Here is a 26,611-nt window from a genome sequence, read left to right as displayed (position 1 = left end):
TGAGATTTGAAAGGCTGAAGTGAAACAGAAGCCATTTTTCCTCCAACGTCTTTGCCTTCAGACTAGGGGACCAACAGACAGGTGATGCCTGGTGGGTTCTACCCTGTCCTTCCCATCTCGGTCCACCATCTTGCTCATCCTCATGATGGCTAGTCATCAGTGCTGTTTAGCAACATCAGTCTTGGTTCAGCAGATTCCCTGAGGCAGGGGTTACACAGGAGCACCTGTTGGTCACAGACCTTTCCTCAAAGTCCCCCTTTGGTGTCCAGGTAGGTTTGGTTTGCCAGATTGACAACTTTATGGTCACTCCACTTTTCCTTCTCTCTATCCTTTAGTCTGTGCCTTCCCCAGCAATTATGACAGCTTGTAAGTTCTGATTCCTTTGTGACAAGGGGTTAGATCACTTACAGTACTCCTGTTCCCCAGACTAACAAACACTATAATTCAGGTGTGGAGGTGTGTCCACACTTTCTCTGCCTATCTGAGGTACAGCCAGCTCTTCCTGAGTGGTGAGCACTGCTAAATTTTCTTACCTTGTTCACAAAAGAATACATTTTTAGAAGACACATAACTCTTTCACAAAAATATCCTGTGGTGTTTGGTGCCAGAGTAACTTGATTTTGTAATACAGCTTCCTTATTGTTTCACAAAGTTTTGCCACAAGAACTAGAAGGAAACTTTTGCTTTCAAGTGGTTCCCACAGGGTTGTGGTTAATTGGTCTGCTGCCTAGAACTTTGAAGTCCTATATAACGACATAAATAAGATTACTAGCTATGTAATATTAAAGTTGGCATGTTTAGGAACAACCTTTGTTACAGAGAATACTCCCAATCCAAGTGAGTTTTGTGTAATCCATCCCTTCGAACTCCATGTCCTTTTAACATGTACTTAAACTTTATAGATTTTAATACATAAAAATAGTGACACATGATTTAAAAGTTTGTTTCTTTTTATGGACATGATTTTTTTGGACTTCAGTATCTTGAGAGTATTTTAAATTATGAGGTAGGAATGTGACTTTGGCATTATCTGGCCAATTTGAGGAGGCCATTTCATATGTGGTTGAGTAAACTTTTTATTTTTTTTTTTTTAGTTCTTTTTTTTAGGACTAGTGGAAATCTGTTTTTTCCCCTGAGAATATCTTGGATAAGGGTGTGTCAGTGAAACTTAACGTGTACCATTGAATGCCAAGATGGCCATATGTTTCATAAACCTCACAGTAGGTCGTCTGAAATATTAAAAGAGGGGTAGTTCTGTGCTCAAAGTATTGTCTAGATTCTATATCAAATCATAATCCAGAGCTTTTGCCTTGTGCTAATGACAGAATAGCTCAAATGACCAACCATCATGTACATAAAAAATAGAAGCTGTGCTACCTGTATGTATTAAGAGATACAAATAGAGATCTATCTGTGTTACAAGTACCTGCATTATAGATACATTTGTATGAAGGCAGTCAATAATAACTAAAACTAGGCAGGAAGTAGAAGAGATTCAGCCCTTGAAGGGAATCAACCCTGGGTAAGATCCACATTTACATGCAGTGCCACTTAATTATCTGCCAACTCTAAATCTACTTTTCACTGTTATGCTACATCCCATGGGCATCCCTCCTTTGCGAAGACAGTTTTAGTTTGCTCAGTGGAGGGTGCTGAAGGGACTCTGTGGGAGGAAGGTGTTTTTCTTCCTGATCCTGGTATGCCTGCATTCCTGCTGTATCCAGAGTGGCCATTAGCATGTGTGCCTGCAGCCCTGAGCGTTACTGATTCCCTAGCAAGTTTCTGATGGTAGCTGGGGCCCTCATTCACTGCCTGCCAGCTTTGTTTGCTGACAACCTAGTGGAGGTTTTCCCATTGGCCAGCCTCAGCGTGTGGTTTTGTGCCTGCCAGACTTACTTCCCCAGCCCAGCAGTAGGCTCTATCTTGGTGGTCCCGTGTGTCATGCTCTGTTGATCAGCCTTCAGTTCCTGGCCATCTAGTCATAGCTCATGGTTTCTGCATCCCAGACTTGGCTTGCTGATGGTGCACTATCTCTAACCCAGATCAGGCTGCTAAACTTCTTGACCATCCAGTGGGCTGCAGCCAGACCTTTTTAAATGAGGTTTGAATTTCAGTATTGGAGAGTGGGGGCCCCTGCTTTTTGTTTGCTCCTGCCTTGGGTATATTTCCTCATGTTTTTTTTACAGTTTTATTCATATCATATATAATTAATACTTTATATTAAACCTTTCCTGTTCAAATTATGTGTAGTGTACAAGTCCTTACTGAAGAGTGAACGATATAGTCCTTGTTGTTTACCCTGAGGCCACTTCTTCATCCTTGTAGTGGCAAGGAAGAAAGCTACAATTTTTGTCCTGAGAAGCCAGGCCCTGGAACATGGGGCTCTCAGGGCACTTGGGAACTGGAGGAGTTTAGAATGGCCACAGAGGAGGGGGCGGGACCATACATACACATAACAGCTTAAAGCCTTTGCTGACTCCAGAACTGTGTATACATGGGGCAGTATTCCAAGGGACCTAGGGGGGAAAACATCAACTGGAACACTGAAAGATGACCAGATACTTAAGCAGGCGCTCACCCCAGAGAAGACAGAGTTAGTTGGGGGTTGGAGTCCTGCCATGTTAAAGGGAGATAGTAAATACCTTTGGATTTTCATTAATACAACAGAAGGACCACATCTAAGGAGTAGAGCCTGCTTACCAGGCAATAATCACCACCCTTCAGAGGAAGACGAAAGAATCTATAGTCTGTAACACATGTCTACAGTGCCCACTATATAGTTCAAAATTACTCTATGTTCAAAAAAATGGTGATTCATATTAAGAGAGAATCAGTCAGTTAGAAAAAGACCCAGATGTTGGAAACAGTAGTATAGGATTTCAAAATAATAATGTTGGAAAAAACCCGACTCTATAAGAAAATCTTGACGTAATAGATGAGATATGATGAATTTCAAGACAAATACAGAAATTATAAAAGAGAACACAGTGAAAACTGAGGACTGAAAAAACATCTAGGTTAAAATTTTATTGAAATCTATGGGCTCTGGTCAATATGAACTGAAGAATGGAGTGAACTTGAGAACAGAATGTGTTCTATGATACAGGGGTGGAAGCTGCCCGTCTTGTTATGGCCTGGGCACGAACCTCAAACCTAGCACTTCTATTTTACTGGGTAGGTCAGAGCAGTCAGAAGACAGCCAATGTATTTACAGAGAGGCAAAGCCAGACTTTGCTCCCCCAAGAATTTGTGGCTGTTAATCTATCGCAGTCATCCTGTCATAAGAGTAAGAAATGGGGAAGACAGCTGAGTTTTGCTAGTTTCAGCAACTTACTCATTGTGTTTAGTCAGTTGAGATACTTCTTGGAGTCTTGGTATTCTTGTCCATGAAAGGGAAAAATACTGAAAGTAAACGTCTAGAAGTAGTGTTCAATTAATGAAAGCTACATATTATGAGCAATTTCATTGTATTTTGGTTCAATTGCTTCAGTCTCTACTAAAGTTCACATGTAAATGTGGTTAATTATGTAAGCTTTTTCCTTTGTTCCATAATTTTGAGATGGGCTTGGAAGTAATATAGAGTTTTTTCTGTGAAACTTTTTTTCTGGTTTCAATTTTACTTTAATATTGACAATAGATAACAGTATTTAAGTTGTTGAACCAGCCATTATAACTGTGGTCTGAAATTTTTATCTGAGATGATGTATTAAGGAATATAAACATAATAGAGGCAGTAGTACTGCCTTGAGATGATCACAGTGAACACAAACCTTGGTACGGTAACACTAAATCAATCTGGACCTCAAGCAGGTGCCCACTCAGGCCACTTTTCCTGTGGATATTCATTCTCTTTGCTGGGCTCACCTGCCTTGCCATTCTGGCATCCTAACATACCTTTCCTGTTCAAGCCTGCTTGCCAGTATCAGAAGGAATCAGAAACAACGGTGACATTGGGAGTCGAAAAATGCCTTACCTCTATTTCTAATTCTGTGTCCTTGAATAGCTATGCATATAGCTTTTAGTTTTTCTGGGCCTATATTCACACCTATAAATATTAAGGTTTGGACTAAATGTCTAAAATCTCTTTTGACTCTGATTTTATGGTTCAGAAACCGGTAAAGGGCTAGGCATGGCAGTGATTACCTATTAAGAAAAACTGACTAGAGGTTGAAAAGATGCCCAGTGTTCATTTGGTTGGTGACAGAAGCCCAAGTTAGTATGAAGTATTAACACCGCCCAAACACACTGAGCTGACGGAATGATGCAGTCAAGGTAAATGAGAAGTTGTAGTAATAAAGACTTTGTCAGGTGAATCATGACAAGGGTGCTCCAGTTTGTGTTAGAGAATAAACAGTTGCTTTGAACTAGATTTCACGCTTTTTTTCAGACCACTAATTTCAAAGACTTATTTCAGTGACTGAAATACTGGTCTCAGAAAGCTCTAGTAATAACTGATCTTCTAGCTTACAGAATTAAAACAGATTTAGCCACATATTTCTATTCATTGTTAGATTTGTTAAAATAGCAATTAAATATTAAAATGTATTATTAATTGAACAAAAAAATTAAATCCCTATTGCTTGATTTAGAGTTGCTTGCCTTTTTCTTTGATTGCAGTTCTCATTTGGGTGTCTGTTGTGTGTCAGCCTATTTTCCTGCAGCATGTATTGTCATCTGTGCTCTACTGCTCTGTTAGCTGGGAGTCTGTATAGAGCGGAGACTGACCAGGGAGAAGTGTACCTGTGTTTTTAAGATTATTGGAGACAGATAGAAAGTGTCCTTATCTGTCTCACTCTACAATACACTTAACTACTTAAATTAACACACCATTACCCATTCATACAAAAGGAAAGGGAAACTACTAGTTCACAGAGTACACACTTTATGGATGCAGAATAAATATTATGTGATACATTCCTGTTTTGTAATTAAGAAGTTAAGGTATGGAGCGCCTGGGTGGCTCAGTAGGCTAAAGCCTCTGCCTTCGGCTCAGGTCATGGTCCCAGGGACCTAGGATCAGGCCCCACAAATTGTGCTCTTTGCCCAGCAGGGAACCTGCTTCCTCCCTTCTCTCTGCCTGCTTGTGATCTCTGTCTGTCAAATAAATAAATAAAATCTTAAAAAATAAAAAAAAGGTACTTGCACAGGGTCGAAATCTGTTAAATGGCAAACACAAGATCCAAATTGCAGCATCATTATAATAACCTGTTAGGTTTCCTGAAATTGATAGTTAAAACAATGTCATGCTTTATTCTACTACATCCTTCTTATAAAAAAGTATAATTACTTATACAAATATCTTTTCAATAAGATTGGCAGTACAGTGTAAGGACTGGAGTATTTCCTTAGCTAGTTAGTTGGAAGTATATTCAGCAGTTCAGTTTTTATTAGCATATTGTCTGTCTTTTTATCTCTGGTTTTCATCTTTTTGGTTTAACTTTGTGGGTTAGTCTTGATGTTGAGTATGTTTTAGATATACATGCCTTAGGGGAATAAGTGTATTTGAAATGGAAGAAAATTGGATGACTAACTCCATTATTTTCTGATAGAATTCATTGAAGGAGGTTCAGGAAACAGCCTATTTGTGTTTAATGATACTAAATTCCTTTCTTGGGAACACACCTTTTTCTTAACCATAATGGTCTCCAGAGTAATGAGAAAACTGCAAAGAATAAATGTTTTATCCTCCAATTCTAAGAATAACTAAAACTTCTAAAATGCTTTGGTCAGGGTTTTTTCTTTTTCCTTAAGGTAATTGGAAGTTTCTTTAGATGTTAAAAAAAAATGTGCAAAGCCTGCCTATATCATTGGTACAGTCTGTGTGTTCCCTACCACAAAATATTAAATGGAATTAAGAGTATAAGGAAGTTAAACTTTTTCCCTTTCATTACAAGCAGGCTAGTCTACTTACCTACCCAATTTTGATGTATTTGGGAATGCATAAATGCCCTTTGTTTTCAACCGTCCTCTAAATCATGTTACATCATGTCCTGGTAGTCTATAAAGCAATATAATAATATGTGAAAAAAAAAATCTTAAAATGTAGCACTCAATATACAGTTCAGTAAATTTTACTTTTTTTAAAAAACTTTTAAAATCAACAGAATAGGAATCATACTTTTTTTTTTTAAGATTTTATTTATTTATTTGACAGAGATCACAAGTAGGCAGAGAGGCAGGCGGTGGGGGTGGGGAGCAGGCTGAGCAGAGAGCCCAATGTGGGCTTTGAACCCAGGGCCCCGAGACCATGACCTGAGCTGAAGGCAGAGGCTTAACCCACTGAGCCACCCAGGTGCCCTAAATTTTACTTTTTATATTCACCATGGCTTTATTTATTCAGGTGAAGGGATTTATTAACTTTTATTTCTAAAAGGAACATCTTTTCTCACATAATTTTTCAAGAGGAGTTGTAACTATCAATTTGTATAATTAAAATGTCCTCTTATTTTCAGTAAGACATGGTAGAAGCTTAATTTACTAAAAAAAATTTTTTCTCATCCAATGTAAATGATAAACAGCATAATTATATACCCCTCCTATTCCCAGGGTAGCTGCTTGCTTCTTGATTCTATTTTCTGGAAGATAAAACAGTGATAGCATTTAAAGTGGTATTAAGGTTTGGTAGTACTGTTTAGTATGCACCCAGGTAAAGTAAAGCCTGAGAAGGCAGGAACAGAAACAAGCTAGGAGATCCCAATTAGAGTTCTCAGGTTTCTCTTCTGTAATTGCCATCATAAGTGCTAGGCTAGAAACAGGATGATATATTTGTTAATGCTGTTGTTAATATACTGAAGCCAACCATGAAAATGGGGACTATCACAGTAATAAAAATCCACAGATTTTGAAATTATGCTGTTGGGTTTGAATATTGGTTCTTAATCTCTCAATCTGTGTACTTACCTCTTTTTCTTCATGGTTAAATAGATAGTACTTAAATCCCTATCTCAAAGGGAACCTTGGATGAGCTAACCCATGTGAAATTTTCTAGTGCTTCATGTTAGAAGTGATTGCCCACTGTTAGGTGTAGAGATTCCTGAAACTCATAGCCTGAAACAACAATTATTTATTCTTGCTTGCCTGTCTTCAGACAGGCTGTTGGTTGATCTAGGCTGGGCTTGACCGGATTGTTGTTGCCATGTCTGGTATTTTACTTGTGGTTCCTTGCTTGAGGGCTATAATCAGGTTTGTTCTACACGTGTTTCTTGAGCCAAGGCTAGGGGCGAGGGGCAGCAGCTATCTTGGAGAACTTTGTATAGCACTGGCAGAAATTAGATGAGAAGTGGAAAGATGTGATTCTTCATAAGCAGTAGGCATGCACCTCTCACAATGACATTTCCACTCCTATTCCCTTGGACAGAGGAAGCCTTATGACCAATCACTGAATCAGTGCAGTGAGCAGGGCACTTCACACTTGAGATGGTTGCAAAGGGATGTGTATATCATTCTACTACAGGGACAAGAAAAAATTATGACCAATACTTACGTCTTCAGTAGTTAACAAATACTAGATGCTGTTTCAGCCTTTCTTTTAAAAATTATTTTTAACTTCTTTAATTTTTCTTCTTACCATAAACTTTTTTGCTTGAACAAAATAGGTGCTGAACCCGTAACATTCCTGTGGTATTAGCAGCTTTACAAGTCTGGCTAGTCATGTATCTTTTTTGCTGCTGACACAAGTGCTTTTTCTCATACTGGGGCTTAATTTCATCCTTTAGATCACAGCTTAAGTATCAGCTCCTTATGAAGCCTTCCTGTCTGTTTTCTCCTTATTTTCTAATTCCCTTTTTAACTTCCTTTACTTTTATCTATAATAATTTGGTTTGTGTACTTGTTTGTTACCTTTATTCCCTGAAATTACATTGTCCATGAAGTCAGGGACTTTGTCTTGTTCATTGTGTTTGCTTCAGAGATCTTGGTTGGTTTTGATAACTGACAGTTTTGACCAGGGCCATTTTCACTTGCTGTGCTTTAAAGTATTCCTTTTATATTTTAAGTTCACTAATAAAGAATGAACCTCTAGAACCTTAGGCCCCCATGCTTGACCCCAATACAGCAGAACCATTGCCCTGTGCATTCCTACTCTCTACCTGTGACTATGCTGTGAAGCCCTGAGTGTGCTGCATCATTTCTAAGTCTTGTAAGTGATATACCTTTATTTTCCCCCCAACTGTCCTGATGGTTGTTGCTGAAGGGTACCTTGGAATTATAGTAAGAACCGCCAGGGTTGGTCCAGTCATAACACTTTTGGAGACAGGAGATGTCTGTGGGAGGCTTCCTGGGGCCCAGGTGAGCATCTCTGGATATTGGTAGCTGATAGCATTACTATCAGTAGGCTGAGACTGGCACAAAACAGAAAGAATAATAAAATTGAAAGAAACAATAGAAGTTTATATTTTTAGTTGAAATGAATTATCTTTGCTCTTGTCTCATGTTGGTATAGCATTTTACTACAAGCATTTATTAAACAACACATTAGAACACTGAAATATACAGTGGGCTCTGAGGAAGCATTTCTATAGGGAAGTGAATTTAGCAACACCTTAGCAAAACCTTTATATCCTGATGCAAAGGATTCAAGGAAATAAATTGCATTCTGGAAAGAAATAACCTGTCTCTAGCAGCAGTTGCTTATACTTTTAGAAGGTGGATTTCTGATATATAAAATGGACTAATTCTACATGCTTTATAAGTCTTCCAGGCCTGCGAATGACATAGTTTCCAAACTATAGACTTGAGAGTTGAGTGCTGCCTGCAAATGTGTGGGTGTCTCCTACATTTTCTTATAATGGAAATTTTTTTGGCATTAAAAACAAACAAACAAACATGTTCTTTAACAACAAAAGATTCAGCAATACTGGGTTCTTCGTATTCCTTTGTGCTATATTGTCATAGAGATGACATCTTCATACACTGTATGCCCTTCAATACTCATTTATAATTACTGTTCTGTTTAAATCAAATGAGAGGATACAATATACCTGTTTTTTTTTTTTTTTTTTTTTTTTTTTTAGTAAAGACTTCATTTATGAGAGAGAGCGAGCGAGAGCGAGCACACGAGCAGGGTGAAGGATAGAGGGAGAAGCAGATTCCCTGCTAAGGAGGGAGTGTGATGTGGAACTCAGTCCCAGGACCGTTGGATTTTGACCTAAGCTGAAGGCAAATGCATTACTGACTGGGCGCCACTCAGGCCCACCCAGGCGCCCATACTTGTCTTTTCTATTAATTTTTGTATGTAGTTACTTTTATTGGTTAGTGTCTATTTTTTCAAGTTAGCCTCAAAAACTCTCTTTGACATTTCTTCCAGATCATGCTGGCTAGTAAAACATTGTATTACTGTTTGCTTCAATTTCTGAAGGAGTATTTTGTTGGATATAAAATTCTTGGTTGACAGTCTTTTTCCTTTTAGTGCTTAGAGTATGTTCTGTGATCACTGCTTTCAGGGAGTTCATCAGACATGCTTCCTTTGGCTCATTAAACGTGTTTAAAATCACTTGAATCTTTATATAGTAAGTCCGAAGTCTTGTCTGTCTCAGGGCAGTTGTATGTTTTTTTTCTTCACATATGCTCTTGTTTCTTGGCATGTCTCCTAATTATTATTAAAAACTGGCCATTTTTAGTAGTACAGCAATTTTGGAAATCAGACCCATCCCCCTAGAGTTTGCTGTTGAAAATGCTTGTTTCTATCATGGATTTATTAAATGACTTACCTGAATTCTGTAGTACATATTTTCTTCTCTACTATGTCATATGTAGCCAGTGAAGTCTCTGCTTGGATAGTTCAGTGGTCAGTTAATGGGAAGAGAGTTCTGTAAGTACCTGGAACAAACCATGTTCTCTGCTTTGCCTGGTGTCTTTGTGTGTAGAGGCACATTTGCTATGCTTAGGAAAATAGTTCACAATTCTGGCTTCATTCTCACTTCCTGCTTGTGAAGCACAAGATGAGTCTGAATTAAGAGCACAGGACCTTCTCAGGTCTTTTGTGGGCTTGTGGTCAGCCCTATGCATGTTCATGGTCTTTACTAGATACCTAGGAATAGCATTTGAGCTTTTCAAAGCCTTATCTGGGTATCTCATTCTTTAGCTTTTCCTTTTAATGGTTCAGGTTAGCTTCTTGTTTGCCTCAGTTGTTACCACCAATTTAGGCAGCTGCTGCTGTAAACAATTACTGTTGATACTTTTTAGCACATGCTTGCAGGGAACACTCATTTGGAAGTCTGACTTAAGTCAAAAAACAAAACAAAACAAACAAACCTTGAAAGTTGGGTTTTTTTGTGGGACTTGTGGACAGGCAAAGGGATGAAACTCTGACAGCTACTTGGAGATTAGGATTTGGAGAAGCTCCAGTTTTGTTCTGTGTTACCCAGTGGCTGCTAGCCTTCTGTTTTTCACTGTGGACGTAGGCTGTTAGTTTTTAAGATGACCATGATAGTCAGAGTAAACTGTGAGGTTGGGGTTGGGGAGAACAGGGTAGGTTAAAAATGGCATGCCATTCACTTTCTGTTCGTTTGTTTGTTTTCTTTCTTTCTTTTTTTAACCAAGCTTCAGTGTTAGCTACAGGAACAAACATTCCATAGACTTTCACATGGCTTTGATTAATTTCCAGAGTTCTGAGAAAGCTTATTTTTGTAATATATTTCAATGTTCTTGTTGCTTTTATGGAGAAAAGAATTATGGTGTCCTCAACAACTGTATTTATTTGATTTAGTGCCCTTAACAAATAACAATATTACTTGATTTTTTACCTGACTGTTGTTTCAGATGTCTGAGTTTAAGAGTATCAAGTCAAATATGGAGCCAAATATACCATGGTTGATTCTTGACGATATACTTTTTATTTGACATATCCATCATGTTCCTTATTAACTATATTTTGATACACATCCTTTAAATGTCTTTTCCTTTAAGTTGGAAATCTATTTCTCTAAAATTTACCTTTGTGCTGGTTTTGCCTTTTAATTACCATTAAGGAGATCTGAGCCTTTTAATTACCATTAAGGAGATCTGATTTGCCTGATTCAGTGGGCTGGGGATTTTGAGTGTATTCTGTAGAAAAAGACTGAGTGAAAATGCTGAACTTGGAAAGGTAAAATCATAATTTTCTAACCTGTATTCCATGGAATATTCTTTAAGGTAAGTAAGTTTTTGGGAAAGAGCCTCATGGTAAAATATATTTGGGAAATAATAGACACAATATCCCCTATCTGAATATTTAAAATGGGTATTAGTAACCAAAGACTGTCAAGAAGTTGCTGAATTTTAAGGTAGCATTTCCCAAACTTATTTGCCTAAGGAGCATTTTCTGTGAGTAATACCCTGAGAAACAAGTACATTTCTGCACAAGAAACCAGTGCACCTCTAAACAATAATATTCACTTATGTTAACATTCTATTTCAACTGAAGTTACAGAGAAGATATGCATCGGTGAATAGAGGTGATAAGTTGAGATAAAGGCAATTTTACTTTGCTGGAGAAAAGAAATGTACTTAGTTTGGCTAAGCTATTCATTAACCATACTTTTTCTGTAATGAAGAGTTAACAAATTGACAGAACTAAACTTTTATTTGTGCTATATAGAACTTTAAGAATGCAGTAAATTGGTTCTTCTTGCTTCACACAGTTCTAAACATATAGAAATTTTTAATGTGTGTATATATGTGATGGCTTAGTGCATTTTATTATCTTTAAGGTAATATGATTTCATAGACTTTATCACTTGGAAGAAAGAAAGCTACAGGAAACTGAAATAGAATTTTAAGCTCCTGATTCTTGGTGATGGACAAGTGTAATACCTGCAAATTGAAGTGAATGTATTTTTTTTTAATCAAATATTAAGTATATACAATCTGAGGACCTGACAATATTCTGAAAGCAGAATGCATGAATTTTTAAGGAATATTAACCCTTCTCAAGGTCATCCAAAAAATGGAAAAAGGAAATATTCCAAACATATTTATGAGACTAGAATTACCCTGATACAGAAACCAAAGATGCCAAAAGAAAATCAAATTGTAGGCCACTATCTCTAATAAACATAAACTCAAAAATTCTGAACAAAACATTACCAAACAGTGTAGAAACATATTGAAAGGATTCTTCACCACAGTCATGGAGTGTTTATTCCAATGACGGAGGAAACAATCACCATCTATGTTTGAGTCCGTGTGATATAACACATTAACAAAATGAAGTATAAAAATCTTGATCAACCTCCATTTTTAATAGTCAACAAAATAGAGGGTTTATAGAGATCTACTTCAACATAATAAAGGCTATAGATGACAAGCCCAGATAAATCATACTCAGTGATGAAAAGCTGAAAGGCTTTCCTTTAAGATCAGGAAAAAAACAAGGATGCTCACTATCCCCACTTTCATGCAACTTAATTTTGGAAGGTCTAGCTAGAGCAATTAGGCAAAAAGGGGCGGGGGCATTCAATTGTAAAGGAAGAAAATAACTTACTATTTGCAGATGACATGGTATATGTAATAAACCCTAAAGGGTCTACTGAAACAGAATGCATACATTCAATAGTTAAAGAATTCACAATCAAAACACATAGACTTGGTTTCTATACACTAATAACGGAAAATTCCATGTACAATTGCATAAAAAGGAATAAAATATGTAGGAACAATTTAACCAATGAAGTGAAAGACTTATGTATTGAAAACTAGGATAAAGAAAGAGATTGAAGGAGGGGGGAGGAGTCAAGATAGAAGAGAAGTAGAAGGCTGAGACCACATCAGGTAGTAGATCAGCTAGATAGCTTATCAAATCATTGTGAACACCTACAAATCCAACAGGAAGTCGAAAAGAAGAAGAGCAACGATTCTAGAAACAGAAAATTGACCACTTTCTGAAAGGTAGGACCGACAGAGAAGTGAATCCAAAGCGACAGGAAGACAGAGTGCGGGGGCCGGCTCCCAGCAAGTGGCAGAACAACGGAGCACAAAATCAGGACTTTTAAAAGTCTGCTCCACTGAGGGACATTGCTCTAGAGGCTAAACCGGGGTGAAGCCCGTGCGGGGTCAGCATGGCCCCATGTCCCTGGGGTCACAGAAGGATCGGGGGCATCTGAGTGTTGCAGAGCTCGCAGGTATTAGAGCGGGGAAGCTGGCTACAGAGACAGAGCCAAGGAGTGAGCTCTCAGCTCGGGGTTACTTTGAACCGATCACAGTCTGGGTGAGCTCAGAGCACAGCCAGAGGCCAGGGAGATGGGAGTGATTGAGAGCTTTTCTCTGAGGGCACACTGAGGAGTGGGACCCCGAGCTCTGGGCTCCTCCAGGCCAGAGGTTGGGAGGCCGCCATTTTCATTCCCATCCTCGGGAACTCAACGGAAATCATTCAGGGAACAAAAGCTCCTGAAAGCGAACCCGAGAAGATTACTTAGCCCTGCCCCTGGTAAGGGTGGTGCAATTCAAACTCGGGCAAAGACACTTGAGAATGACTACAACAGGCCCCTCCCCCAGAAGATCAACAAGAAATCCAGCCACGACCAAGTTCACCTACCAATGAGAACAGCAGAATTCCAGAGAAGGAGAAAGTAAAGCATGAAATTCTTGGCTTTCTCCCCATGATTCTTTAGTCTTGCAGTTAATTTAATTTTTTTTTAAATTTTATTTTTTTCTTCAATTTTTTTTAACTTTTACCCTTTCCTCTTTTAACGTTTTTTAACTAGTTTATCTTAACAATACATTTCATTAAAAAACAAACAAACAAAAAAAAAATACAAAACTTTTTTCTGCCAGTGGAGGCCACCGAGTAAGCATCGTTAAAGTCTCCCCTCCCACCGCCGTCATGTCTAAGTCAGAGTCTCCCAAAGAGCCTGAACAGCTGCGGAAGCTCTTCATCGGAGGTCTGAGCTTTGAAACAACCGATGAGAGTCTGAGGAGCCATTTTGAGCAATGGGGAACACTTATGGACTGTGTGGTAATGAGAGATCCGAACACCAAGCACTCCAGAGGCTTTGGGTTTGTCACATATGCCACTGTGGAGGAGGTGGATGCAGCCATGAATGCAAGGCCACACAAGGTGGATGGAAGAGTTGTGGAACCAAAGAGGGCTGTCTCAAGAGAAGATTCTCAAAGACCTGGTGCCCACTTAACTGTGAAAAAGATTTTTGTTGGTGGCAATAAGAAGACACTGAAGAACATCATCTAAGAGATTATTTCGAACAGTATGGTAAAATCGAAGTGATTGAGATCATGACTGACCGAGGCAGTGGCAAAAAGAGGGGTTTTGCTTTTGTAACATTTGATGACCATGATTCTGTAGACAAGATTGTCATTCAAAAATACCGTACTGTGAATGGCCACAACTGTAAAGTAAGGAAAGCGCTCTCTAAGCAAGAGATGGCTAGTGCTTCATCCAGCCAAAGAGGTCGAAGTGGTTCTGGAAACTTTGGTGGTGGTCATGGAGGTGGTTTTGGTGGGAATGACAACTTTGGTTGCGGAGGAAACTTCAGTGGTCGAGGTGGCTTTGGTGGCAGTCGAGGTGGTGGTGGATATGGTGGCAGTGGGGATGGCTATAATGGATTCGGTAATGATGGAAGCAACTTTGGAGGTGGCGGAAGCTATAATGATTTTGGCAATTACAACAATCAATCCTCAAATTTTGGACCCATGAAAGGAGGTAATTTTGGAGGCAGAAGCTCTGGCCCTTATGGTGGTGGAGACCAATACTTCGCCAAACCATGAAACCAAGGTGGCTACGGTGGTTCCAGCAGCAGCAGCAGCTATGGCAGTGGCAGAAGGTTTTAATTACTGCCAGGAAACAAAGCTTAGCAGGAGAGGAGAGCCAGAGAAGTGACAGGGAAGCTACAGGTTACAACAGATTTGTGAACTCAGCCAAGCACAGTGGTGGCAGGGCCTAGCTACAAAGAAGACATGTTTTAGACAATACTCATGTGTATGGGCAAAAAAACTCGAGGACTATATTTGTGATTAATTGTATAACAGGTTATTTTAGTTTCTGTTCTGTGGAAAGTGTAAAGCATTCCAACAAAGGGTTTTAATGTAGATTTTTTTTTTTTGCACCCATGCTGTTGATTGCTAAATGTAATAGTCTGATCATGACGCTGAATAAATGTCTTTTAAAAAAAAACAAAAAAACAAAATACAAACTTTTTTGAACCTTCATTATTATAGTCATATTTTGTACTTCAATGTATCTAACTTTATTTTTTATATACACATAATGTTTTTTCTTTTAAAAAAATTTGGGGTACAACTTCTTCTAATAGATGAAAATATGCACTAAATCTAGCTCTGGGCTTGTTCTAGTCTCCAGCCTGAGCAAATTCTCTCTACTTTCTTTTTCTTTATTCTCCCAACCAACTTACTTATCAACTCCTTTTTTTAGAAATTAAAGTTTATTTCATATTTTTTTTTTATTAAAGATTTTATTTATTTATTTGACAGAGATCACAAGTAGGTGGAGAAGCAGGCAGAGAGAGAGGGGAGGAAGCAGGCTCCCTGCTGAGCAGAGAGCCTGATGCGGGGCTTGATCCCAGGACCTGGAATCATGACCCGAGCCGAAGGCAGAGGCTTTAACCCACTAAGCCACCCAGGTGCCCCTTTTTTCCATCTTTATAGGCATATTCCATCCCTTCATTGTGTTTACCCTTATATATGTTTTTCATGCTTTAAAATTTTGGGAGGTAGTTTCTTCTAAGAGACCAAAATACTCCCAGAATTAAGCAGGTGACCCTGTTCTAGTCACCAGTCTAATATATGTATATATATATTTTTTTTAAATATATTTTTTCTTTGTTTTCTTCTTTTAATTTGTTTTATTCTGAACTTCTTTTTATCCCCCCCATCCTGGCCATTTGGGGTCTCTTCTGATTTGGTTAAAGCACATTTTCCTGGGGTCTTTGCCATCCTTTTAGTATTTTAATTGCTCCTTCATATATTCTTATCTGGACAAAATGAGAAGGCGGAAAAACTCACCCTGAAATAAAGAACAAGAGGCAGTACTGAAGGCTAGGGACCTAATTAATATGGACATTGGTAATATGTCAGATCTAGAGTTCAGAATGATGATTCTCAAGGTTCTAGCTGGGCTCGAAAAAGGCAGGGAAGTTATTAGAGAAACCCTCTCTGGAGAGATAAAAGCTTTTTCTGGAGAAGTAAAAACTAAAATCTAACCAAGTTGAAATAAAAAAAGCTATTAATGATGTTCAATCAAAAATGGAGGCTATTACTGCTAGATTAAATGAGGCAGAAGAGAGAATTAGTGATATAGAAGAACAAATGACAGAAAATAAAGAAGCTGAGCAAAAGAGAGACAAACAACTACCTGACCACGAGGGGAGAATTAGAGAGATAAGTGACATCATAAGACAAAGCAACATTAGAATAATTGGGATTCCAGACGAAGAAGAAAGAGAGAGGGGAGCAGAAGGTACATTGGAGAGAATTATTGTAGAGAATTTCCCTAATATGGTGAAGGGAACAAGCATCAAAATCCAGGAGGTGCAGAGAACCACCCCCTTCAAAAACAATAAGAATAGGTCCACACCCTGTCACCTAATAGTAAAATTTACAAGTCTTAGCAACAAAGAGAAAATCCTGAAAGCAGCCCAGGAAAAGAAGTCTGTAACATACAATGGTAGAAATAGTAGATTGGCAGCAGACTTATCCACAGAGACCTGGCAGGCCAGAAAGAACTGGCATGATATATTTAGAGCACTAAACAAGAAAAACATGCAGCCAATAATACTATATTCAGCTAGGCTATCATTGAAAATAGAAGGAGAGATAAAAAGCTTCCAGGACAGGGGCACCTGGGTGGCTCAGTGGGTTAAAGCCTCTGCCTTTGGCTTAGGTCATGATCCCAGGGTTCTGGGATCGAGCCCCACATCGGGCTCTCAGCTCAGCAGGGAGCCTGCTTCCTCCTCTCTCTCTGCCTGACTCTCTGCCTACTTGTGATCTCTGTCTGTCAAATAAATAAATAAATAAAATCTTAAAAAAAAAAAAAAAAAGCTTCCAGGACAAACAAAAACTAAAAGAATTTGCAAACACCAAACCAGCTCTACAGGAAATATTGAAAGGGTTCCTCCAAGCAAAGAGAGACCCTCAAAGTAGTAGATCAGAAAGGAACAGAGACAATATACAGTAACAGTCACCTTACAGGCAATACAATGGCACTAAATTCATCTCTTAATAGTTACCCTGAATGTAAATGGGCTAAATGTCCCAATCAAAAGACGCAGGGTATCAGAATGGGTAAAAAAAAAAAAAAAAAAAAAACCCATCAATATGCTGCCTACAAGAAACTCATTTTAGATCTGAAGACACCTCCAGATTTAAAGTGAGGGGGTGGAAAACAATTTACCATGCTAATGGACACCAGAAGAAAGCTGGTGAGAATCCTTATATCAGATCAATTAGATTTTAGGCTAAAGACTATAATATTTGATGAGGAAGACACTATATCATACTCAAATGGTCTGTCCAACAAGAAGATCTAACAATTTTAAATATCTATGCCCGTAACATGGGAGCAGCCAACTATATAAACCAATTAATAACAAAATCAAAGAAACACATCGACAATAATACAATAATAGTAGGGGACTTTAACACTCCCGTCACTGAAATGGACAGATCATCCAAGCAAAAGATCAACAAGGAAATAAAGGTCTTAAATGACACACTGGACCAGATGGACATCACAGATATATTCAGAACATTCCATCCCAAAGCAACAGAATACACATTCTTCTCTATCTAGTGCACAAGGAACATTCTCCAGAATAGATCACATCCTGGATCACAAATCAGGTCTCAACTGGTATCAAAAGATTGGCGATTCACAGACCTCTACCCCTGGAGATAAAAATACATCATATGTTTATAAAAAAAATAAATTAATAAAAAAAGAGATTGAAGACCTAAATCTTTCCATTGAAAGATTTTCATGCTGATGGAATAGAAGAATCAGTATTGAGGATGTCCATACTAAAAGCAAAGTACAGATTCTGTGCAATCCCCATCAAGCTTCCAGTGGCATTTTTCATAGAAATAGAACAAATTATCCTAAAATTTGTACAGAACTACAGAGGATGATGAATAATCAAAGCAGTCTTGAGAAAGAACAAATGTGGAGACATTATGCTTTTTGACTGCAAACTACATTACAAAGCTTAGTAACTGAAACACTGTGTTATTAGCATAAACACATAATATCAATATCAATGGAACAGAGCCCAGAAATGGATACATGTAAATGGTCACTTTATGACAAGTCAGGAACATAGGGGGAAAGGACAGTCTTTCCAATAAATGGTATGGGTGACACTAGGCAGCCATATGTATAAGGCTGTTGATAGATTTAAGATAGAACTAAGATAATTTAAAACTATCTTGTACCAAACACAAAAAGTAACTCAAAAATATGCTAAACACTTGAACATAAGATCTGAAACCATAAAACTCCAAGCTAGTCTCAGTGGTAGGCTCCTTGACATTGATCCTGGCAATGATTTTCTTGGATCTGACCCCCAAAATAAGAACAGACACAGAAATAAGTGAGACTACATCAAACTGAAAAGCGTCTACTCTGTAAGGGGAGAAGACAAACCAAAATACTGCCTACTGAATGGGAGAATGTATTTACAAATCATGTGTCTGATAAAGGGTTTATGTCAAAAATATATAAAGGTGAATCCCTACAATTCAAAAGAAAAATATCTTAAAAAATGGGCAGATAATCTGAACACATTTTTCAAGAAGACCTGCAACTGGTCCATAGGTATGTGAAGAGATGCTCAACATCACTAATCAGGGAAATGAAAATCAGAACCACAATCAGTTATCTATCACCTCGCACCAGTCAGAATGACTAGTATCAAAGAGCCAAGAAATAACAAATGTTGGTGAGGATGTGGAGAAGATGTTCTCCTCCTCTACTGTTGATGGAATGTAAATTCGTTCAGCCACACTGGAAAACTGTATGGAGGTTGCTCAATTAAAGAAATACCACGATTCAGCACTTCTGCTTCTGGATATTTATCACAAGGAGTGGAAAACCTTCAAAAAGCTATCTGCACTCCTACATTCATTGCAGCATTATTTACAATAGCCAATATATGGAAACAACCAAAATGCCTATAGATGGTGAATAAAGACAGTCTCTTTCGTGGAGTCTTAAAAACAAAACTCAAGTTCATGGTTACTGAGAAGAGATGAGTGGTTGGTTGCCAGAGGTAGGAGTGAGGATTGGGTAGGAGAAATGAGTGAAGGGGGTCAAAAGGTAAAAAAAAAAATCATTAAAAAAGAAAAGCCCTAACGATTAAATTACTGTTTTCTCCCTCAAAAGACAGGAGGGAGGAGTTCATCAACAAAGCATAGGTAAAGAGTTACATATTTATGATTGTTAGAAACAAACCTGCAACTTACGAATTGTGTGCAAGAGTATTACGACTTAATCTAGGTGTAGCACTTAAGTGCTTCTCCCAGAATTTGAAGTAAGACTGGTGGTATTGTGTAGTCTGTTCAGATTGTTCTGCATTTAATTGGCACAATGAAATATTCAGGATAGAGAAATCCTTTAGTTAGAAGTTAAGGCAGGGTTCTAGAACCTCTCAGGAGACTGAATAAAGTTTAAACAAGGGGCGGGGGGACTCATTAAAAAACACTCATAGTATCCTGGTTGAATTGGAAGATGTTTTCTCCCTCTAAGTGTTCTACAGCGAGTGTGGTTAATTGCTGTCTAATGTGAAATACATACGTGGTTTTTAAAAATAGATGAGAGAAGTTAGAACAGGAAGCCTCTTTGAGCTTTCTGGAAAACTGAGAAGAGACTAACATTATGCAGAGTGTCTTAGCCTGAGGTGAAAGCAGTGCACGTTGGGGAATATGGCCTGGCAGTTTATAGCAAGTTAGTGATGGGACACACCCTGTCAGCTTATGTTGAATTTCCACTTCTGTGTAAAGTAAGGTCGAATTCGTGTATGTTGCACATGGCACCTTTGTTGCTGAGCTTAAGAACTTCTCCCTCCTCTTTAGTGCATATATTGATAAATTATATGTGGATAAGGGTACATATATAATGATACAAATATAGTGACAAAAAATTCAAGATGGAAAGCACTTTTTACCATAAGGAACATTTTGAATGAAATGAATATATGAAAGAAAAAGCATTTGAACCTGGAGAGAACACGTGCTTATTTATCTCCAGCAACTACTCCCTTGGAGTTTCTTTCTTTCTTTTTCTTTTTTTGGCTGCACAAGATGCAATCAGAACCTTGGTGTTCATGGTGCTTGTTAGTTCACACCATTGAGTCCTGGCCACCTTCCTTTTTTTTCCCCAAGGCTGTGATCTATTTGAAGATAATAAGTTTCACCTGGAGTGAATTGGCGACCTCCCCACTCTGGGAAATGAGAAAGGAAAACTTCCCGGTGGGTGATTGAAAGGATGCTATGAAATATTTCTAAACTTTCAGGAAAAATGTGACAAAGTTAAAACATGAAAATGAATTGGAAGGTCCTATTCCAGGCACTTATTTTCACTTTATTTTAACCCAGAAAGACATCAAGATTCAAACTCCTCTTTTTCTTTGACATTGCAACAAGGCAGAGAGAAATGGTACTGGCTGGGGAAAATAAAAACGGCTTTTTCATGATTTGGTAGTTTTCAGGCACTAGACAAAATTGGTCCCAAATTGGTCCAGTTTAGAGTTAGGTCAGGAAGGATGTTTTACATCTGTTTCTGTGTGTATGAGTGGGCAAGAGATGGTCTGTAGTCTCCAGTGTTACCACTCTGAAATCTTTCATAAGCACCCTTTGTGGGAAAAACCCCACACAACAGAATCTCCACAAGATTGGGAAAGAAGTCTTCAGGTATGTTTTGAATTTCTCTCTCACTCTTAACCTCAAAACATAACACATGCAAAATTAATGAAATATATTTAACATAGGTTAGTCACTTTGTTCTAGAAATTTTGCTCCAGCTTTTCTGTGGTCCCAATGCCTACAAATTAAGATAATTTTAGCTCATAATGAACTTGATGACTCTTCTTCTTATATGAGTATTCTCTAGAGATATAGTACTTCTGTGATGGGCTTTGTAGGGCAGACAATCTATTTTGATCCTAGGACATCTACATTTTGAGAGATTTCTTTCTTTAGCCTCTACATATGTTTCCTCCTACTCTTGATATTTCCACAATGAAAACTAATTAGCTTTTTTTTTTGGTTTTGGTTTTGTTTTGGTTTGGTTTTTATTAAGCCTCTGTCTGTTAGATGTCTGTTTAATATCATGAAAATCCTTTGGGGGAAAGAATGCTTTCGCATACATTGAATAACAGGAAATAACTGTCAACACTCAGGGAATAATAATTATTAATCAAGATGGGAATGCAGTTCCTTCAGAGGACTGAGACCTGGGAGCAGGTAGTAGTCCTATATTTTGTTCTTAGTGCTGTCACCAAACTTTTTTCCCCTCTAGTTTTTCTTGATGAATAAATATTCTAATATTAGTTAGGAAACAGTATTATTAGACCTTTTTTTTTCTTTTTTAGCATAAAGACTAAATTTCTAACAGTTTTTGGACAGACTATACTTTCCTTTTATGTTGCTAAGTCCACTCTGTGTTACCAAAATGTTACTCTAAAAGGAGTAAGTACTATTCCTTGTGATGTTGGTTGGATAGTAGATGTGTTCTGTATATGTTTACTTAGAGATAAAAAGGAAATCCTAGGAACCTCAGATAACTTAAGGTGAGAAGATATTAGCAGTGTTCATGCCAATGTGAAGCTGAGACTGCCGACTTCACATGTATGTCCAAGAAGAACTAGGGTGCACTCTTGCAGAGTTTCATTCAGATATTCATCATTTTGGTTTGGAAAAGGTTTTTGGATAATTTGGCCATAGTTACAAATGGTCATCAGTAGTGTTCTTGTGGTTACACAATCCCCAGTTCTGCGGGACTATTTTGAGGTAATTGCCTATAATAAGAATTTTTACTCTTGCTGTAATTTTCCAGTGTCAAGGGAACCTCTCTATCTCTTGTGTTTGCAAAGAAGAGAGACGTGATGTGGTTTTTTTTTTTTGAGACTTGAAGTTTTTTAAGAAAGATCTGTGAGTTTCTGGAAAAATACAATTGGTAGCTATAAGTTGTTGAGACCTTTGTTAGGATCGGGTTTTTTTGCTTTATGATAAGTACTTTTTTTTTTTTTTTTTCGCTATTACTCTGCTTCATTTATGAAGCTCAAGTTTCTTGTAACTTGAGCTTTAGTTGCCATAGTTCTTTAGCCATAAGAAGAATATGTGCCATTGTAGGCTTGGCTTCCTTGTCCAATTTGCAGGTTCTTTTTTTATGTTGTGCAATTTTTTTTGCAGGTGGAATGTTATTTACTCTGCTTTATTCACCCAGATCATAAGCCATGGATCATCTGACAGATGGGCAACTCTGGCTATACATCTCCACCCGTAGACAACAACAGAATGGGGTTGGGAAGGGAAGAAATCACAGGAAATAAAACAAGGTTGTTGTTGTTTTAGCTTGGACTGTGGATTAGATATTTCCTTAAAAACAAAAAATGAGGGCAGAGTGAGTGCCCAATATATGTACTATACTCAAAACAAGTTCAAGTATACAGTATGTCATTTGATGATTTCCTAATCATGGGAGTAAAAGCAGACAAATGGAGGCAAATATTGAAAACTAAAAACCTCACATTCTTGTAGGCATTTCCACTACTGAGATAAAAATGAGGAGGACATTGGAATTGTAATTCGACAACTCGGTTGTTACATTGTGAACAGATTACACAAGGAAAATGACTGTAATGGAGAATGTACTAGAGGCAAGGGCCAGTGCAGTAGTATATGAAATGCAAGGGTCTAAGCACATCAAAGGCTGTGTGAAGGTCTGGAGCCCTTGCTGTTTGCCAGTGGCATACTCTGCTGATGCATGATGCAATCTATAGAACATGCAGGGAATGTGCAGAAAGTGATCTGCTTACTGGGCTGTGTTTTTATTGCCTTGTTTTATACCTGTTGATAAATAAAATCTCAACTTCTTGTAGCTAAGGGGATTTATTAAATTCCTTAGAAGAGGATGTTAGCTATTATAGAAGAAATACTACAATTGAGGTGTTCCTAGATAATCTTCTAGTCTTCCCAGATGATCCTGCTATAATAATTTCTTTCCAGTCTCTAGCTGTCTGTGCTATGAAGTTCATTCTGCCCAGGGTCCATAATTAAGCTCTCTGTGGGTGAGGGACAGGTATACAGGTCTTAGTGTGTGTGTGTGTGTGTGTGTGTGTATATATATATATATATATATATATATATATATATATATATACTCAACAAGCCTTTTGTGGATGTGTGTGTTAATATGCATTTTTGGTGTAATACCTTCGTTAACATGTATTTGATAAAGAAAATTAGGTGTTTAATTTTTTTTCCATCATCCAGCTTATATGGTGTAACATAATGCCAGAGCATTTGAGATCTTCAGTGTGAGCTTTTTTTGCTTGCATCCCTGTCCTGATCCTCTTCCCTTCCCTGCTATTATTGTATTTAATTTTGTGTTAGTAATTTTCTTGCCTTTCTCTGTAGTCTTAACACATAAGTAGAGTGCCCCAAAATTGCTTGGTTTTGAATATTTTTATGAAGATCATCAGCATGCTCGCAATATTTCGCTATGATTTTTTGTACAATGTCTTTGAGACTCCTGTTGCATATATTTGTGGCTTATTACTGGAGTTGCTTATTATACTATAGACTGCTCATCGAAGTCTTCCTAGCTTTTGGTAAATTTGAAAAAAACTTTTTCAACAACTTAGTTTGCCATTGCTATATCATGGGTGTGTAATAAAAATTCCACAAATGTAGTAGTTGAGTGTTAATTAATTTACACTTAAGTTTCTGTGGGTTAGCTGGGTTCTGATCTTCAACTTGACTAGATAGCTCTGTTTTGGGGTAGCTCTGCCTCACATTGCTGGTGTACATACATAGTCTGAAAAATTTCCCCTTCTTCACCCTTCTTTGACCAGCAGTTTATCCAGGTGTGTTCTTTTATGGAGATGCAGAGGTACAAGAGAGTGGAAACACCCAGGGTTTCTTAAAGCTTAGGTTTGGAACGGGGACACTGTCCCTTCTGCCTCCTATTGGATAATGCAAATCATATGACCAAACTTGCAGTGAATTAATTTTCTTCATCCTCAGGCTTTAGCTATCATGGATCTGTTTTGTGTCTCTATAGTTTCTCGCCCTCTTGAATGTCATACAAATGGAATCATAGATGTGTAGTCTTTTGTATCTGACTTATTACAGTAAAGCATAACAATTTTGAGGTTCACTCATGCCTTTGCACAGATCAGTCTTTTGTTCTGTTTTATTGCCGAATAGCTTTTTGGGGGTTAATATTCACCTCAGTGACCTACTCTTCAGGAAGGTTTAATTCCCAAACTTAGTTATGACTTGTATTATGATATAGATCCGAAAGAACAGAGCTCATTAAAAAAAAAAGAAGAAGCTACAGAGTTTCATAGATAATGTGTCACTTAAGAGTTAGCACTGGGGGAACTAAATTGCAAAGTGAAAGACTTGTAAAGGTGTTAAACTATCATGGGAAATATGAGAAAACTAGAGACAAGGCTGAAGATGCTAAATTATTACAAGGAGTAGGCCAGAAAGAGACTATTGGGCAAGTTGTGTAGAAGGTGGATTAATTTTAAAACTGTACTTCTGGTCAGTAAAGGACTTTGGGTAATATCTAATTTATGTTTAAAGCGGATTGTCAAAGTTTTGATTGTTTACACTGAACTCAGGTTAAGTTTTTGGCAACTTACACAATGTGTCAATTAAAAACAAATAACTAATCTCTTGAAATGATGGATGATTGTTTTCAGCTCTCCCAGGCTATGAACATACCTCTGATATGTGTGGGATCTCCTTGTATTAAAATTACCTGTGTGATTTTCCCCATCCTTTCTCCTCCTTCTCAGTACCAATTCATTTAATGCCTGGTAAATTTTCCACAAATATTTGCTTCGTAAACGTATAGGTGTCCTTCAGCTTTTTCTGATCATCCCTTTTCATGGTTCCCCCATGAATGTTTGGTATATACTTACAACTTCTTAGAAGTATTTTTACTAGGTGTCCTACAGGTAACATATCTAACTGATGCCATTAGCTTAAGCAATAGACCTACTCTTTTTTCTCCATTTTTCAGGTTGGGTAACTATGTCACCAATTCTGTAGCTACTGGAATAACTTGTGGTTTTGGATTCTCCCTTCTATTTCCTGGACTTATAATCACAATCTCTTGACATTCTGGAAGCAGCCTTGTAACAGTTCTCTTCTGCATAAATTAGAGCTGCCTTGTGTCTGGGGTTGGATAGTGATAATGATTCCCATTTTCCCCTTAGTTTATATTGGGGCTAGATAGTGGCTGTGTAATATATCCAGTCAATGTGTTTCTGGGTAATATTCTAATCTTAATTTTATTGCTTTTAATCAGTTTACTTTTTCAGAAATGATCCATAAGAGAGAAGAATAGAATATCCCAATGAAAGTTTTTAATAGTGTTTGACAATATTTGATTGTGAAGGTCAACAGAATGGCTAAAAATACGGTTTTAGAATTACTGGTGAAACTCATTTTCCCATGTTAACTTTTCTCCCCATTTAACCAAAAGCCAAAAAGGAAATAACATCTTCTAGGTAGTGGTCAACTGTTAAGTTTGGTGTCTTTAAGTTCATAAAGAATTTCCTTTGAGTAAGGTTGGCAAAAATATAATAAATTGACACTTTTGTTTTTCAGTTGATAGATACTTGAAACCTCTTAGGAGTATAACTTTATGTAAACTTACTTAAAAACTTGTGCACAAAGAAATCCTGTCCTTAGCCAGGTCATTTGTGTTTTGTTTTCTGAAGCATGTGAGTGGCTTCTATATTATCAGCCTCATATGGGCTTAGTCTGAAATTGCTTATTTATTCATAAAATGATCTGATAAATTGTAAGAACCAAGCTTCTTGGATAACTGTCTCTCATGCAATTTTAGAATGCATTGCATAATTCAAACAATAAATGTATGCAAAATGCTTAAAGTTTGATTTTCAGATGATAAATGGAATGCAGGTGTTCATTGTTTACCTAATTGTAAGATAGGCTATTTTGTTTCTACTTGAAACATTCTGAGCATGGATCTGTAACTGCAGAGTGAGAAACCTGTGCAAGCATGCCTTTGATTGAGTTTCTTTCTAATGTATATATTGTTCTTTGTTGGGCAAACTTCCCAGGCTGCCTTGCACAAATAATACTGTGAATGATGTTAAAGCTGGAAGGATAGATAGGTAATTGGATTATTTGTAGCCATGGACCATGACATGATTACCATAAAACAATGGATCCAAAGTTGGATGTGTGTTATAAAAGTTCAAACTTGTGGAATCCTTTCCCAGAAAAATAACCACATTATACACAGAAGATTTTATTCAGAGGTTTTTCAGTCCCTCTGAGGCCTATTCATTTACCTCATGTTAACAACTTTGCTACATTCTCATATACTGTTTATGGGAATATAAATTGAAACCACCTTTATGGAAAACAATTTGATATTAAAATGCATACTCCAGCTTCTGGGTAA

The 26,611-nt window shown here is 37.6% G+C and overlaps 1 protein-coding gene and 1 pseudogene across 1 annotated transcript in view; both read left to right on the top strand.

Annotated features, from left to right (window-relative positions):
• Positions 1-26,611, top strand: part of CRPPA (CDP-L-ribitol pyrophosphorylase A) — a 311,086-nt gene that overhangs the window by 63,642 nt on the left and 220,833 nt on the right. The window lies entirely within an intron of this gene.
• Positions 13,737-14,894, top strand: LOC131829458 (heterogeneous nuclear ribonucleoprotein A1-like; annotated as a pseudogene).

This window comes from Mustela lutreola, chromosome 4, assembly GCF_030435805.1.
Source record: "Mustela lutreola isolate mMusLut2 chromosome 4, mMusLut2.pri, whole genome shotgun sequence".
Lineage (NCBI taxonomy): Eukaryota > Metazoa > Chordata > Mammalia > Carnivora > Mustelidae > Mustela > Mustela lutreola.
Note: the sequence above shows the minus strand (reverse complement) of the source record. Positions and strands in the feature narration are given on the sequence as shown.